Below are 6,928 nucleotides of genomic sequence, written 5' to 3' on the forward strand. Positions count from 1 at the left end.
GAGTAAAAGGGCTTAATCGGTAAAAATACCTAATAGTCACAAGTACATGTTAGAGTGAGAATTTGATGTTGCCATAGAAGAGAAAAGTGATCAGCATGTTGTAAAACATAAGAATAAGGAATAAAGTTTAATCCGAGCCTAGGGGCAAAAATGTAAATATGCAAAAGTTTAGGGGTAAAATTGTAATTTTGCCAAAATTTGAGTTAAGGATTAATTTGATAATGTGAGTATTAAATAAGCTAAATGTGTTATTTTAGATCAAGAAAGACGTGGAATCGACCTCAATCGAGGAAAAGAAAAGATTGTGGACTAAATTGCAAAATCTTTGTATTTTGGTACCAAGGTAAGTTCATGTGTAAATAATGTAGCATAATGGTTATTTTTAAGTTATTGATGTTAATTATATGTTATGCTGAATTTTATTATGAAATGTATGCTTTGTGGTTAATTTCAAATAATATGTAAATTATGTGAACTACTTGTTAAATATAATTGTTACTGAGTATTGATTTGGCATTCTACGAAAGACGGAAAGGATAAGTGTTCGAGGAAAAGCCCGTTTGAACCTTAGGAATAGATTAGGATACAAGTGACATGTCACTAGGATGGTTAAGCATCCGAACTCGTTGAGTTGAGTCCGAGTTCACTTATGGATGCGAATGTCCGAACTCGTTGAGTTGAGTCCGAGTTCGTGAGATGTAACTAGGCATCCGAACTCATTGAGTTGAGTCCGAGTTCACTTATGGATGCGAACGCCCGAGCTCGTTGAGTTGAGTCCGAGTTCGCTTATGGGCGGGTTACATGATTGCTTGATTGCATATATGGCACTTATGTGCAAGTTATCCATGTATCCAATTATATTCGATGTGTTCAACGGGTAAAGTTCTACTCAAATGGAGGAATATTCGAGATGTAAAGAGACGTATTGGTAAGTGATGTGAAATGGATATTTTGGACAGGTATGTATTTAACCCTCGGGTTGAGTATTGATACAACCACGATAAGGTAATAAGATGATGAAAAATTATTAAAAATGTGATATGTGTTTTAGTGATACATGCTAATGTTGATTGGTATGACTGTTTGTTATGTTACTTATTATTTGCATATGAACTTACTAAGCATTTATGCTTACTCCCTCCTTCTTACTCATTGTAGTTTTGGACAAGCCAGCTCAGGAGTCGGGATAGGTCGAAGGCTCAGTCACACTATCCGGAAGACTTTTGGTAATGACTTGTAAATTTAAGTATGGCATGTATAGCAATATACTTTTTTTGTGTAAATGATCTTATGGTATGGTGATGGAATGGTTGAGGAAATGCTTGATAATGATAAATTATGAAAATAGTTAGTTTAGATTATATTTGATGTTAAGGAAAATTATTAAGATACTTAGTGCATAAAAACTCATAAAAGGGATGAAATTTGCCATAAATGAATCTTGCAGCAACACGATGCGAGTTTAAAAATTTACTAAAAATCATATAAATTGAACTTGGTGATGGAATACATATAAAATTTAAGCTTATTATGTCTAGTTTCACATGAAAGAAATGAAACAGGTAAAGGAATTATATGTTACAAGATATTTGAATTTTAGTGAAACAGGGTCATAGCAGCTTTTGAATCCCCTGTTCCAACTTTAGAAATTCACCATAAATTGTAAAGATATAATTAGGTAGTGTATTTTATATCCTCAGAATCATTATTGAGTCTAGTTTTAGTAGAAACAAATCTCATAGTCATATGAATTTTGTACAGAGAGAAATATGGTTCGTAGTAAACAGAGGTCAGACCAGTCGAGTCCTGAAATAGGGGTAACTTTAACTAATAAACTGTACTAATTGGCCCAACCAAAAATTCTATAAAAAAATTAGTAGATAGGTATATGAGTCTAGATTCAGGGAAAATTTACGGATCTTGATTTTGAGTTTCTTAACTCGAGATATGATTTTTCTTGGGACTGTGACGCAAGTAGCTTAAAAGCTATGAATGTAGAAACAATAATCCAAAGTTCTAAAAATGTTAAACTAAGCTTAGTAACACCTCATACTCGACTCCGGCGATGGTCTCAGGCATGGTGGTGTTACATGAACCCTCCTAGGAGGTTCATAATTGGCTCGAAATTACTAAGTATTTGTAGCCATCATAAAGATCAAGTCTATTGTTTGTTGAGGAGTCATGTTGACCAACGCTGCTCCACTAGCGGCGTCTACCCTATTCATCTCCATAGGTTTCAAACCTTCATAAAAGTACTGGAAAAGAGATTGTTCTGTTATATCATGTTGTGTGCAACTTGCACACAACTTCTTAAATCACTCCCAATAGTCGTAAAGAGACTCTGATTCTTTTTGCCTTATTCCGATGATCTCCCTTCTTAACTTAGCTACACGCGATGCTGGAAAAAGCTTGTTGAGAAACAAATGAGAAAGATCAGCCCAAGTTGTAATAGATCCAGGAGGTAAATAAAATAACCATTCCCTAACAGAATCTGCTAGGGAGCAATTTGATTTGATCCTCAGTTACCCCCTGAGGTTTCATATTAAGACAAACCATATGAAACTCTTTTAAATGTTTGTGGGGATTTTCGTTTTGCAACCCACGAAAAGTTGGCAGTAGCTGGATTAAACCTAATTTCAGTTCAAAATCAGTATCCATAGTAGGATACGCAATGCACAATGACGGTTGTTCTATCGGAGCTTCGGCCAGTTGTCGAATTGTTTGAGCCATTGGTTGATGTGCTAGATTCGGGTTTTCGTTAACCCTGGCATTAAGCACTTCTTCTGGTGAATCGACTTCTACTTTTTCACTTTCAAATGTTTGAGTAGGGTTTTCGTTAACCCTAGACTCTACTTCATCATCGATTCCGATTTTTGGTGGTAGGTTACTCTGAGTCCCAACCACTCCTAACTGCTTTTTCCTTAACTTCATTTCCTTGTGATTAGCTCTTACAGTCTTTTCAATCTTTGAATCGAACGCAAGAGTACCTAGAGTAGATTTGGTCATAAGAAACAAAATACAAGATTAGTAAGTTGCTAGTCCCTAGTAATGGCACCAAAATTTGGTGCGGTCGTTGAGAGCACCAAAAATATCCTATTCCCTACAAAATAATGAAAAAGAACAGTAAAGGGGAAGTAGGGTCGAATCCTTAGGGACCGGATTACACGAATGCTTGTTTCCTGAAATCCTAGGCAGAATTGTGCCCAAGAAAACCCGCGTTCCTAAAAAAATTAAAAAAAATAGAATTTTAAAGTTTTAATCTGGGAGTAAAATAAAAAAAATGAAATTAAAAGTTGAATTGAAATTTCATAAATTAAAAGTAAAAATAAAGTTGAGAAAAAGATTTCTTACGATGATTTTCCAGCCTTCGGTTGTCTCGATTCGCCTTGGGTTCAATCCTTGGCTTTTAAGTGACCCTTCTAAAGCAGAATAAGTCAGTTATAGTGGAAGAGGATGCCTACAACCACCAGCTCTAAGAATTTAGACTTAAGATTTGTTAATTTGTTGGAACCTAACTCTAGCCAATAATCGCTTTTGTGGGACTATATTCTACTAGATCATCACTTCCCAACAGTGAATACCACGCCATTTTGTCTCTTGGACTCTCCAACCTCTAACTCAGAAAGCCAACGAACCGATTGTGGAACCTTCCCAAAAAGTACAAAGCAACCGTTCCTTGCACAAGTTGAAAAGATCACCTATTAAGGGATATGGATGGAAACGTCAGCCCCGTAATGCGGAAAAGTGATGAATACCCTGTTGAGAAGACTAAGCGCGGATTCTAAGCCTCATAAACCCTTTTTGGGGAATTTTGACAATTTCGGCTAGATTAGATTTAGTTGCTCATGATTTTTGGGGAAAATCAAATAAAAATAATAGAAAGGGAATTTTTATTGAAGAAAATATGGAAAGAACCAAAAAGACTAGATTTATGGGGGAGAGAGTGTTTACAGCAAAAAGATGCACCAAATTTGTGTCACTTTATCCCTTATTTATAGTATTAAGAAACCTAGCCTATTCCTAATTAAATTCTAAAAGATAAATACAAATAAATAAAGATAATTAGAGATAATTAAAGATAAATAAAATTGAATCCTAAAATTAAATCTAAATAATTATCCTTAATAATTATCCTAATATAATTAAACATTAAATAGAGTCTTGTGCTATAAAATCTCTTCTTTTGCATTTTTGCCCCAAAAGTTTTTCACACTTTGCATTTTCGGTACTACTTCTCTCCTACTTCGCATGTTGGCCCACTTTATCTCGAAATTCACACTTTTCGCCCTTAAATTTACTTTTACCTTCAATTTAGTCCCTAAAAGATAAAAGACCATAAAATAGCCCAAATTAGTAGGATCATACTCAAAATAAACATGCAATTAGCACATAAAATATGTCGTTCTAGAGTATTATCATCGCGTAAGTGCTAAAAGTTGAATTATAGATTAAAATTAATTAAAGGCACTAAAGTAGTATAATACCCTTATTTCTTTCTAAGTCGACGGTCGTAATGTAGCATTTATGACATATATATAATATATACTATGTTAACGTAATATATATGTTATAATAATAAATAAAATTAAAACAAAATGAAAGAAACATAGGTGACAGTGGTGTGAAAAATAAAATAGAATAAAATAAATAAAAATAAAGAACACATAAATTTTACGTGGAAACCCTTTCGGGAAAAAAACCACGGGCAGAGGAGAAGAAAATTCACTATGTCGAAAAATTTTTACTCAAATACAAGAGGAATAGACTATGTCTATTTATAGGCTTGCAAAGCCATATTCTAGTAGGATTGAAACACCTTATCCTAATCAATATAAAATAGATGGAGTTTAATAAGGTTTAAAACCTTATTCTAAAATAAAATAAAAGAAGTCTAGTTCTATATGGATTTTACTTTTATTTTATTTTCCATCGTATTTTATTTAAATAAGAATTTGGGTCACTTAATTCTAACAATCTCCACCTTGACACAAATTCTCAATGAACAAGTTCTTCATCGCGAACTTTCAATAAACAAGTTCTTCACCTCTTCCAAAAACCCCTTAAGGGTTTAACTTCAACAATGAACACCAACCAAGTCTAAGCAATGCTCAAACTTGGTTATAGGAAGTGACTTAGTCATCATATCTGCAGGATTTTCATGAGTGCTAATTTTGCTCACAACAATATCACCACGAGCAATAATATCACGAACAAAATGATACCGAATATCAATGTGTTTTGTTCTCTCATGAAACATTTGATCTTTTGTAAGAAAGATGGCACTGACCGTCACAAAATCTGTGCTGATTTGAAGGTCTTCATTGAGTTCACTAAATAGTCCCTTCAACCAAATAGCTTCTTTACAAGCCTCGAGAATCGCCATGTACTCGGCTTCGGTGGTAGACAAAGCGATTGTAGTTTGCAAAGTGGCTTTCCAACTAATTGCACAACCTCCGATTGTAAAGACGTAACTCGTGAGAGATCTTCTTCTATCAAGGTCTCCAGCAAAATCAGCATCAACATACCCTATAACTCCATCTTTAGTTCTTCCAAGCGTAAGCAAACATTAGTAGTGCCTCGTAAGTATCTTAAAATCCATCGAATCGCTTTCCGGTGTTCTTTACCAGATTCGCCATGTATCGCTAATCGACCGATCGCATATGATAAACGGACGTGAACAAATCATAGCATACATGAGAGATCCTACAGACACTAGAGTATGGAACATGTGACATGTACTCAATCTCATTATCGATTGAGGAGATAAGGCCGATGAAAGTCTGAAATGGTCGCTAAAGGAGTACTAACGAAGCTTAGCACTCTGCATATTGAACTCGCAAAGAACTTTCTCAATGTACCCTTCCGACTTAGGTACAATTTACTTGCTTTTCTATCTCGAGAATCTCCATACCAAGTATCTTCTTTGCTGGTCCTAGATCTTTCATCTCAAATTCTTCACTTAGTTGGGCTTTAACCTTTCTTATCTCTCTTTATCTTTTCTTTGCTATCAACATGTCATCAACATAAAGAAGTAGATACACAAAAGAACCATCAACATTTTTCTTAAAGTAGACACAACTGTCAAAACTACTTCTTTTGAAATCATGAGAAGTCATAAAGGAATCAAACCTCTTGTACCCTTGTCTTGGTGATTGTTTCAAACCGTAAAGGGACTTTTTCAGCAAGCAAACATAGTCCTCTTTTTTCGAGACTATAAAACCCTCTCGGTTGTTGCATGTAAATATCTTCCTCAAGTTCTCCATGCAAAATGCGGTTTTACATCTAACCGCTCAAGCTCCAAATCATGCATGGCCACAATACCAAGCAAAGCTCGAATTGAACTATGCTTAACAACCTGGAGAGAACACATCTGTGAAGTCCACTCGGAATTTGATCTGTAACCCTTTGCAACAAGCCTTGCTTTATATCCGGGTTCTTCAACTCTGAGTCCTTCTTTCTTTTAAACACCCATTTACAACGAATGCCTTTTTACCTTTAGGAAGTTTTACAAGATCCCATGTTCATTTTTTGTGGAGTGATTCCATCTCCTCTTGCATAGCAAACATCCACTTTTCGAATCTTCACACTAATCGCCTCGAATAATTAAATGGCTCTTGATTCGCATCTATATCTTCAGCCACATTTAAAGCATAAGCAACTAGATCAACCTCGGCATACTTCTTTGGAGGTTTAATTTCTCTTCTTGTCCTATTTTTGGCGATAGAGTATTGCGGTGAAGAAGCAACTCTATTCTCAATTTTGTCTTGGCTTGAGGAGTTGATTCGTATTAATCGATACTCCACCGCTTTTGGTTTTCTTTATTGGAAGAGTCTTTAAGAGATAAGTTAGGTAGCATAGCGTTTCATCAAAACAACATCTCTGCTAATCACAACTTTTCTATTTTCAGGACACCATAACTTATAGCCTT

The 6,928-nt window shown here is 35.1% G+C and overlaps 1 long non-coding RNA gene across 1 annotated transcript; it reads left to right on the forward strand.

The window, feature by feature from the left end:
• Positions 1 to 278: 278 nt before the first annotated feature.
• On the forward strand, positions 279 to 1,319 carry LOC128285335 (uncharacterized). Its single transcript, XR_008275840.1, has 2 exons — positions 279 to 343; positions 1,159 to 1,319. It is a non-coding gene; the product is annotated as an uncharacterized LOC128285335 (long non-coding RNA).
• Positions 1,320 to 6,928: the final 5,609 nt, after the last annotated feature.

The sequence above is a fragment of the Gossypium arboreum genome, chromosome 12 (assembly GCF_025698485.1).
Source record: "Gossypium arboreum isolate Shixiya-1 chromosome 12, ASM2569848v2, whole genome shotgun sequence".
NCBI classification, from domain to species: domain Eukaryota; kingdom Viridiplantae; phylum Streptophyta; class Magnoliopsida; order Malvales; family Malvaceae; genus Gossypium; species Gossypium arboreum.